Here is an 11,608-nt window from a genome sequence, read left to right as displayed (position 1 = left end):
TTAGAACTGTAACTTTTGTGAACTAATAAACCCGCGTTGTAAAAACCGATCCATTTCTGGTATATTGCATTTTGACAGCTTTAGCAAATTGAAACAGTGTCAGGTAAAGAAAATTCATGGATTTTGGAGTCCAGTAGAATTGGGTTTGAACCCAGACTCTGGCACCTATTAACTTTGTGAACTAACACAACTTTGTGACAATTTTGGTAAGCCTCAGTTTTCTCATCTCTAAAATGTTACTATCTACCCTCATGGGACTGTTGAGAGGATTAAGCTAGGTATATGAGAGCAGGTGCTCAGTCCATGCCAGCCTCCTTCTCTTGCCCTTCCTCTGCTCACTGAGCCTTTGCTTCCTCTAGGGTGGTTCAGAGACATGTGAATGTGCTCGGGCTGGAGTTCTGGTGCTGACTCCTTTCTTCAGCATGGGCCAAGGGCTATGGATCCAGCACATCAAAGACACAGGTGTTCAGGTGAAAGTGCCTCAAAATGGGGTTATTGACAAACATGAGGGACCTTTATTTGCCTTTAACTTAGTCAGCAAATATTTAAAGCACATCTGCTGTTGGTCAAGCACTGTGCCAGGTACAAAGGATGCAAGGGTGGAAAATCTAATGACATCTCCTTTGCCACGTGGAGGCTTGAGGAGGCTGTGGTCAGTGTCTATATTACTTGCAGGCTGTAAGGTCATCTTTTCAGACCTCCTCTTCCTGAGACAGGCCCTGATACTTTGCAACTTGGCTTTTCAGGCACACCAGCCTCCAATCAGGAAGGAGCTCCCTGAGGGACTACTTTCTGAGCTGTGCAGGATGAAGTCTCCAGCAGTGTTACCTGTAGGAATTCTTGCTCCCCTAAGCCCTGAGTTTGAAACCCAGCTCTACCCAAATTCCTGAACTTCCCAGAGCCTCATTTGCTACTCCTATAGAACAGGCACATTACCTATCCATTTGTGGTTTACATTGGTAGCATAAATGATAGTTGACATGCCCTGACACAGATTTCCCCCTCCACTATTGGGTAATGGCCAACCTACATCTGTGAGGATATTTCTGACACTGTGGACCATAAGCAATGAGAATGAATGAACCTGGATACTTATACAAAGTATTTATCATGATTGCTTGAGTTCTTGTCTCCCCAGTAGAGTGTGGGCTCCTCTAAGGTAGGGACTTTTATAATCTAGCACATAGTAGGCATGCAAGCAATGCTTACTTTGAGGAATAGGGGTTTTCCAGTAAATGAATAAAGAAAGGAGTATTCTAGGCAAAGAGCAATGATATAAATTTGAGAAATGGCATAGCATGTTCAGGAAAAAAGAGAAGTTCTAAGTGATTGGTGCAAAGGATATATGGTGGGAATTTGTGGGTCTAAGGCTGAGGAAGGGGGTCATGCTGCCCTGATGGTGAAGGGTCTCTCATGCCATGCTAAAAATTTTTAACTTGATACTGTAAGTGATAGGAAGAGTGATGTTATACATATTTTTAAAAAGAAATTCTTTCTACTAACAGTGTGGAAGATAGATGAGATTTGGTTAAAATTGGAGGTGGGAAGATCAGTTAGGACAATTTTTTTTTCAGTGCACACAAGTAGAAGTAAAGACCTGAACTGAGGAAGTGGAAGAAAGTAGGGGCAATGATAAATCTGATTCAAGACACAAGGAAAATAGTAAGAACGTTCTTTTCCTGAGAAAGCTAAGCAGTAGATGTACCAATAGCCTTGATGACTACTCATATATAGTACACATATGATAATCCTGATATCCCACGAAGGTGGCATTTAAAGACCAAAAGGGCAGTGTTTGTCACCTATCCCAGCATCCATGTATTACACACACACACTTCTTCCTGCCTAGTACAATCTCAGTTGTGTGCACGTATCCTCCTTCCCACTTGGCCAAGTACTATGGGGAAGCCAACACCAGCCCCAGCTGCAGAGCTTACCTGCTTGGTCTAAGAACAGCCTCTTAGTCCTTGCCAGGACTAGTTCAGGAATGAGGAAGGGGGCAATTTTGATCAATGAGACAAAAGGGGAATTCTGCTGGGTTGAATGGGGGCATGGGCTGGAAAAGTTTCCCTCTGTCCTAAGAGAAAGCCCCAGGAAGAAATAGTCTCTAGTCTTGCCCTGAAGGTTGTCCTGTCTTTTTGTGACTCCTGGTCCTGCTATAGTCATATTGCTATCAGCAGCAGGACGGAGCCAATAGAAAGGAGGATATAGCACAAAACCATTGTCAAGCCGCTGAATCAACCAGACTATATTTCTTTATTGTTTAAGGCAGTTTAATTTGGGGTTTCTGAATCTTATATCTGAGAGCATCCTGTTGTACCTACCCTTATTCGGTGCCAAAGCCATAGGATGCTTATCCACTATCCATACCCCTCTCTGGGGATGCTAAATTCTCTCTTAATATCAGGAGAACAGCACTTTGCTTATCTTGTTCACTGCCCTATCCCCCATACCTAGAACTTGACATTTGGTAGGCACTTAACAGATGTCTAATGCATCTGTGCATGAGTGAGACACCCATGAGCTAAAATTTGAATCACATTTATATAGCTAATCTTCACACTCCTTAGTTTGTTTTTTCCTGTGAAGATTTACAATTATTGAATTGCAATTTGATATTCTACCTTTGACAAGTGTCAAAGATTATAGCAAGAATTAACTATATGCATTTGCTATAAAAAAGTTTGTCAAGCACACTGTATGATGTTTTCAGAATTCCTTATACAAATTCTCCTAAAAAACACTTAATAAAGCAGAAAAATGCACATACCTCTTGGAGAATTGTTCTGCTTCCTTCTAGTGGGTTGTATGGACCATCTAATTGGGAATCCTTTTTTTCCCTGGCTGCCAGGAAGCTCCAAGCCTAATCTTATGCTAAATCGCAGTAACTATATTACACTTCATAGTCAATGCTTGCTTCTCCCTCCTTTCCAGGGCTCTGCTTTTTTCTAATTTTAGTTGAATGACCTTATTGTGTTTGTCTTTTATTGTAAGTTGCCTCAAATCCTTTTTGGAAGGAGGTCCATATAAAAAAAAAATTAATAGCTCAATTCTAAAAAGCCATGCAGAGCTGGAGTTGGCACCACTTGCTCTTTGTAATAGCCTGGGAGGGCCCCCAAAGTAGCCTGGTGCTTTATCTTTACAAACACATGTCAGTCGGAGCAGCAGTGCTCACCGGAGATCTCGGGAGACAAGGGCAAAAATCACCCGTCATTTTCTACTGAATGGGTGGCTGGAGGACCATTCAGGCTCCTAGTGGCTGGATTTGGTGGGGAGGATTAGCGTGGAGAGCCCTTGGAAAATCAGCATCGCCCCTGCCTGCACTGGCTATTGTTGCAGAGGTAAGTGTTCTGTCTAGTTTTAAAGATAGAATCTCACTCTTGCCTGGCTGCCAGTCCCGCCAGCTCTGTACGCAGGGTCCCGTGCCCTTTCCCCTGACTCTGGGCCACAAGTCTTTCCAGCCAGCCATCCGTGCCAACTGGCAGAGGGTGCTCTTGTATAGTAGATCTGACTCCCTACCCCGAGAAAGCTTCCAGAGGCCTTATGGCTCCAGCCAGGCCACCTCCACAGCCTGGGGTCTTTGGAAACCTCCTCGCAGGACAAAACTGCTGGGTTTTCTCAAAGGCTGGCCTGAGCCCTGCCCTGAAACCACTGCTGAGCCCACCGTGTCCACCATCAAGCGTGTGCATCCCCATTTCACTGCAGATCTAACAGAATGAAGCTATATATGTGTTGGGGAGGGGGTGGCAAAGGAGTTTGGTTTGCTTGTATCCCTTGTATGTGTTTGGGGAGAGAGAAAGACAGAGAGAGAGAAACTACCCTCTCAGAGCTCTGCAATAGATTTCATGTTTTAATTGGAAATTTAGTAAATCTGCTAAAACATTTAGCGGTTCAAATTTTTCCTGCTCTGCAAAGAAACAAAGGCTTCTGGTTTACTCTGTGTCTTTCAACAACTTTAATTTCATTTGTAGATTACGGATGGAAGTAGCATTTCCACTCGATTGCATACTGGGCATTAAGAAGACAAAAACCTTCATTGTTTGCAGCCCTCAGATTTTTTTTTCCAGACATTAAACTGTAGGTGGCATTCTTTATAACTGACATCAGAGCACTTTTGTCAGGCGTTTAGTTGACAGGATTTACTGCAAGCCCATCCTAGGTGTGTGAAGCAGGGAAAACAAGAACATATTTCGTTCAGGTAGGCAGAGAGGAGCGCGCGGGCCGGTCAGCCTGATCGGGTAACCGCTGCTTTTCAAACTGCGTAATTAAAGATCTTTAGAGTTCTTCGAAGGGAATTAATTAGCAGAGAAAGGCTGTTTTGTTTACAGTCCTTATCATCAACATAATCGAAAGCAAGTTTTGATACTGGTAGCGAATTGGACTGAATTCTCCCAAAGCCAAGGATGCTCCACACAGAGCTCTTATTGTTTACTGAGGCTGGTTCCATTTGTGTGTTAACGTGTCATTGGGTGGAAGAGGGGGCGGGGTAGGGTGGGGCGGAAGAGGGGAGGGAAGCGGGGCGCTGCAGATGGCCTAGCAGGAGGCACACACGCTATTGTCAAAACACCAGCGGCGCGCCCGTACGGTGTCCCATCACCAATCTCCCACCTGCGCACGGTGCTTGGCAGGTTGGGTTTGATGTTTAGGGTCACCTGTCTGGATGGTTTCTCCATGGGTGACTGTGTTTTCAGGACTGGACCACTGCACCTGGGAAGCACTAAAGCCCTAATTGTCCCTCTACCAGCCTCGTGGCATCAGAAACACCTGGTTGCTTCACAATTAAGGTAGATTTCTGGGTCCCTCCCCAGATCTATTGAACCGGAACCTCCTGGGATGGAGCTTGGGAGCCTGTGTTGTTAACTCACTGTCCAGGTGCTTTTGATATGCAGCCAGGTTAGGGAACTACCGATCAAAAACCTTTTTACCTATTGGTGAAAGGACAGGAGCAAGAAGTGGGAGAGAAAAGCAGTGGTGCCCAGGAGGATAACCTCAGGCCAGAAAAGGCCAGGCACAACCTGGCCTCTGAGTATAAACCGAAGGTGCTGGGAGACAGTGCCACTCTTTGCAATGTGCAAACAAACCCTCCCCTTGAAGGACCATCCTCTACACTTAGCCTGAGCAGTAGGGGCCATTCTCCAAGCCAAGAGAGACCATGGCTCCATTGCTCCCCTTCCCCAAAGATCCAATTTCATGTTGCTGGTTATGTTTAAAAGGACCAGCAGACACAGGGGAGTAAGCCTAGTTGATCATATGATTAATCAACTCAGGTCCCAGTGGGATCTGGGCTTAGTAGGCCCAATTTCATCTGATTATCTTGGTGCCTAATATTCCAAGTTGGATCTTATCTTGGGCTTCTTCCTGTGTTGTCACAAGTTGTGTCTTGCCCTGGCCACCTCTGTGGTCCATACCCACCCTTACCTCTGGATCTTACAGGGGATCTAGTTCTAGCCCTTTACTTTTGTTTTATTTTCAATGCAAATTTATATTATAAAAGTAATACGAGTGTGTTGTTATTAAAAAGAAAAAAAAAAACAGCTTGAGGTGTTTAAAACGAAGGTGAAAGTTCTCCCTATAATTTCACCCTTCAGAGATAATCCCTGTTACTGGTATCAACCATCTCATTTTAAAGATGCAGATACCAGGGTTGAGAGAGGTGAAATCAAACAGTGATGCTGAGCAGAGCAAAAACAGTGGTCCTTGGCCAGTGCTCTTTCCTCTCGACTCTCCTCTCTGAAGGAGGCCTTTTCCCCGCACCCCCAGGCCGTCAGAAACATTTTGATGCCGTCAATAAGGAGGTCACTAAACCGTTTTTGGTGTATCTGTAGCAGGGATCAGCATAGTGCTCTGGAAACCTGAAGCCACACCTCAAAACCAGATTCTTCTGGATTACAGGAAACCTGCCCTGTGACTGATCTCTCCTCCACCCCTCTGGCCTTTTCACCTATCAAATTCCCACCACCATGAGCCTGGACACAGCATCTTGGCACTGAGAAAATCTTCTTGACCAAAAGGTGGAAGCGAAATGAAACAAAACTAAGTTTCAGTGGCTGAGAGATTTCAAATGGAATTGAGAGGTCACTATGGAGGGCATTCTTATGTGCTACATAGATAATACTTTTTAGGTTTCAGTGTATTGGAATAGCTAGAAGGAAATACTTGAAACTGTCGAACTGCAACCAGTAGCCCTGATTCTTGAAGACAATTGCATAACTATGTAGCTCTCATGGTGTGTGTGTGATTGTGAAAACCTTGTGGCTCACACTCCCTTTACCCAGTGTATAGATGGATGAGTAGAAAAACAGGGATGAAAACTAAATGAAAAATAGGGTGGGAAGAGGGGAATGGAATGTTTTGGGTGTTCTTTTTTACTTTTATTTTTATATTTTTAGGAAAGTAAGAAAAAAATATTGATTCTGGTGATGAATGCAAAACTATATGATGGTACTGTGAAGAGTTGATTGTACCCTGTGGATGATTGTAGGGTATGTGAATATATCTCAATAAAACTGTATTTAAAAAAAATTCTCATCACCAGTCTCCACTTTTCTGAACCAGAGGTTACAGCTTCTCATTGAAGAAAGAACAGCATACTCCATAATGTGGGCCAGGGGTGGTTGGTGATCATAGCAACCACAGCCATCTTGGAAAACGTCATGGGAAGAGTAAAAAGGGTGAGGCGGGAACAGTTACAGCCTCCTAGCGGAGCCCACTGTGCCATTCTAAGGAGTTCTCCTAAAAGCCTCTTCACCTTTTCCCAACATTCTTGGGGACCCCAGCCTACCACTGTTGACATATGCTGCCACAGCATACAATATGTTGAAAGAGTAGGGAGTACATAGGGTACAGAATTAAATATCTTTGATTCCCAAGTAACAGGAGTATCCAGGTGCATTTGAGGCTTATGGAATTTCAACAATACAAACAAATATGGAGTTTTAGGCTTCAGGGTGTGTTTGTTGTTGTTGTTGTTGTTTTTGTTCAATAGAACCAGTGAAAAGTCATGCTCAACCCAGTCTTCAGGACTTATAGAGTCACGGTACAACAGTAATATCATTATATTAGCCATCATGTATTAAGCACCCAACATGTGGCAGACATGGGGGCTAGCTGCTTCGCATAAATTATCTCATCTAATCCTCTAGCAGGATTATCATCTCCATTTTATAGTTGAAGAAGTTGGAACTCACAGAAGCTACCCAAGGACACACAGACAATTGCTGATCAAGTCAGGTTTCCAATTCAGGTTTATTTGATTGCAAGGCCTGACAGTTGGTAAATGTAAATGCAGACCTGGTGTCAAATCCTAGCCTATATTTCCCACACCCGGGGACAGAGCCTAGAGAGGAAGGCAAGGTCAGCCAAAGTGAGGACTCGTTTCCTACTCTGAGTCCCAGTTAATGGATGCTGAGCAAGCCTGTCCGCCAGTTGTGTCGGGTAGAACTCTTGCAACTACCATGTCACCTGAAAACATGACAACTGCAGACTCAGCTGGGGCTAGGAGTCTGTTATTCTGCCTTGCTGATTTATTTATTTTATGTTTAATCCCTTTTTCCCCTAAAAAAAATGATCTCCACCTCTTTTGAAACCCTTTGCCAATAGTTCTGTTGACTGCAGTAATAGACACTGACCACAGAGATTGATAAAGAAATAAAGGCGTCTGTCAGATCTCGGGGTGGAGGAAAGCCCAGGGGGCCCTAATCAGTAAGGGAAACCCAGCCAGCTCGGAAGTAATGTTCAGGGTAGCCAAAAGCCTAGAGAGTTTTTTTCTTTCTTTCTTTCTTTCTTTTACCCCTTTACATTCACGTCAGTAGAGCTAGGTTCTTGGTGTGGCCCTCTGAGAAACCTCTTGCTTTTTAAACTTTAATCTTAATCTCCTCAGTATTTGCCATGCCATTGTTGGAAAAGACCTTAATTTTAATTCTTTTCTCTTCTGTGGGCCCCTCCCTCATTCCCTGTTCCCCAAGTGTTTTTGCATTTGGTAATCCTGGTTGGAAACCTTAGCAGATAAAAGTCATGTACCATGCAGATTGCTTCCAGGACAAATATGGGGTGGTAGATAATTTAGCATTAGGTTTCAGGAGGGTTTAGGATGGGGGCTGCAGAGGACAGCACCTCTTCCTCATAAGCCATCCAGTAAAAGCAAAAGCAAAGTAATTCCCAGGCTCAGATGGAATGCATGTAGATCAGGTTCATTTCCAGAAGTGTGGCTGCCTGTGTTTAAGTGATATTAGAAGCCACCATGACAGCAAAGTAGTTTTATGCATAGCAGCTTAGTGAACACTTTGAGAACTAGTTTAGTGAAGCTATCAGGTTGAAAAATAACAAGTCACAAAGTTTTAATGAAACTAAGTGTGGATTGACATATCATAAAGAGCATCCCAGACAACTTAAAAGATCCTTGGGTGGAAATTAGAATGGATCTTTGGGATTTATTTGGCAAAGCCTGTCTATTTTGACCTTTTTTTCCGTTTCATATTAAGGTTACTGAAAATGCGTTTTGTTTGGCTAAGGCTGGAGAAGGACAGCAGCTACTGGGGCTGTTAAACTGATGCTGCCACTGAAGTTTAGTTGCATTAATTGACTGATAAGGACCCAGGCATCAAATAGCAGAGAGAAAGGCCATCAGAGATTTTCTTGCTTTATTTTTCTCTGCACTTTATTTACATCTTAAGCCATATTGGTGATCCAGATTTGAATAAAGCCACAGCTTAAGCCATGATTAGATCTCAATAGCTTGAATTTTCTATGAAATTGCTGCATTTTTACTAGATTTATTTAGAAAAACTGGTGAAAACTGACACCTTGGGTAACTTTATCATTTAAAATGAAGCTTTGGGTAGATTAAAAAAAAACAAACAAAAAAATCTAAAATGGGGGTATTAGTCACTAGGCCTTTGACTCAACCAGTGTCAGGGGTTAGAATTAGACAAAAGCCAAGCTCAGCACGACTTGGCAAGAAAGAATGCAGATAAGTCAACCTACCACCTTCCTTTAAGCCCACTCTCCCCAAAAATGTTAATCGAAGCAGTGATCCCATAACCTGAAGAAAAATAAGAAAGCCAAAAGGAATATATAATGCAACAAGGAGCTTTTTTATTCTGAGATTTTTTTTTTTTAATCATGAAGCAATATTTTTAACTCTTAAGGTTAACCTGCTAATCCTTAAGCTGGTGATATGACAGTGTCAAATGTGATGGGATTTTGTGATTCTCATTATTGTTATGTATTGTTCTTTCCATGGTATTCCATATTAATATTTATAAATGCCCTTTTTATAGAAGCAAGAGGACCAAAACCCGTTATTAAATTTTTTAAATGGACAAACCTCACATCCAATATAGTTGATTACAGTTTAGAACAAAAAGGATTTCGGTAGCAATCCACTTCTTGATTCTTGCTGTTGTTGATTTGTATAGACAGCAGAGTTCCTGGCATTATTTTTTTTTAAACTATAGTTTGCACAAAGTAACATTCAAATGACAGAGAATAACAGAATATTGATTGTGTTCCACAAGAAGGAAGTGAGAGTCACCATGAGCCCGTGAGAGGCATAGTGGAGAAAAGGTATGTATTTAAAATGCTAAGTAACCTCCCAAGAGCCAGGGCAAAATGAAAGGAATGATTAAAATTTTTTAGAAAGAGGGAGGTTGTTCATTCAGTTGTTTTCAAGTGACTCATTTTACTCCACAAGTGGCCTTTAAAGTGTTCAGTTGGCATCTGTGTGTGTGAAAGAGGAAGTCTCTGTCATGAAGAAATGTGAATCAATCATTCCATACCTAGCCATCGAGGAGGGTGAAAACCGATGAATCGTCTGCGCAGTCCATTCTCCCTTCAGCTCCATACGATGCAATCAAACATCTTTAGAGCCAAAAGGGGAAAAAAAAGTCTCTCTACCCAGCTCAGGGACATTACTAGGTTCCCAGCTCTGGGTACCCAAGAATAACCTTCAGACCCAGAGAAGAATGTTCTAGGAAGGTAGATGTTTTATGGCCCACTGACTCTAACTAAGGTTCTCCCTGGTCCCTCCCCTCCCTCTGCTCCCAAAAGGGCCTGAGTAACTTGCAGTAATTAGGAGGAACGTGTAGAAGTAATTGGCTATGTGTTGGTAGGGAGGCTGGTTGGCTGGTTTTAGAAGAGCAGTCAAAGAGGAGGTAGGGTAACACTCTTGGCTCATGAAGCCAAGAACATGGAGCAGTTACAAAAAACTATTAGCAAATTATCCTTTGGGAGAGATTAATCACAGGAAGGTGTTTTCATGGGAGATATTTTTATTCTTGTTTACAAATATCATTTTTTTTCCCAACTCAATCTCCAAAGTCTGGGCTTCACTATGAGACCTAAGTGTGAATCCTCCTAGCTCTTCCTCTTCAAGCTATGTGATCTTAGGCAAGTTAGTTTATCAAGTTTCCTTGATTATAAAATGGGGAAACTAACACCTACCTCACGCAGCTTCATTTTGCCATGGGACCAGGCACAGAGAAAGCACACTAGAAATGGTGGCTTTTTATTATTAATAAATTCTGATTTTGGAAATTTCAAACTCTAGCTAAATGTCTCTTCATTTGTGGATCATTTCTCTATTTTATCCTCTCCTGATTTGGGAATTGCAGCCCATGTATGTGGGTTTTTGTTACTCTAGGTTTGTGTAAATGTGCCTTTATAAACCAAATGGGTATCTGGGGGCACAGATTGCTTGAGGAATTCCAGGCTATGCTTGGCCTTCTGGGATAAAGCACGTGGGCATTTATTTTTCAACACATCTAAAGAATTTTCCGACACCAGTAAGGAAAGAGGAGTCAGAATTGATGCCTAGTGTTTCTGACAGCTCTTCTGTTAAGTGCAGAGCTGAAGCCACGGTGGTAGTGTCTTAGCTCCCAGCTGAGGAGTATTGTGTGTTCAAAGCAGCAATGGTGTAACTCAATTCCAATGAAACTCAAGTTTGGTGAAGCAATGAGAAGGCTATTCATCGAGAACAATCTTTACAGAAACTGGCCTCGCCTTCTGGGGAAACATATCTTATGTTTCAAGCATGTGTAATGGCCTGGGTTTGCAATGTGGCCTTAGTTCAGAAAATACACTAAGGATGCAGGCTTCTCAGATGTCTCAAAAACTTGTCATGAAGCCCCTACCTCTCCATGAAGCCCCATTTAATGTCTTCCCTTCTTTAAAAACCTTTGCTTGAGCTCCTCCCAGAGAGAATCCTCCTGGTAAAGTCAGAGAAGTTTGCCTTGGGCTGTTTTCTTCTCCCTTTCCATAGGAGACGCCTCAGACTCCACTCCGTGCCTCCTCAGGTGACCTGAGTCTGTCCTCATGGGCTTCCCTCTCCACCACCACTCATTGCCCCCGAACTATTCTCCTTGTACAACCTATCAAAATTTACCTGTCTTCTGTTCCATTTCCTCAGGACCCTGAGAAAGCAACCTGACATCCTAGGAGCCAACTTACCAAATGCTTGATCAGAATTGAATTGATAAATCCAGTGATTGGCACTAGCTTCATGTAACAGTGACTTACTCTCTCTCAGATAACAGTTCCTTTATAGCAGACATCTATGCCCTTTTTCACATCGCCTCACCCCACCTTTCAGCTTCAGCTGTTACTGTGGTAG

Source organism: Choloepus didactylus, chromosome 4, assembly GCF_015220235.1.
Source record: "Choloepus didactylus isolate mChoDid1 chromosome 4, mChoDid1.pri, whole genome shotgun sequence".
NCBI lineage: Eukaryota > Metazoa > Chordata > Mammalia > Pilosa > Megalonychidae > Choloepus > Choloepus didactylus.
Note: the sequence above shows the minus strand (reverse complement) of the source record.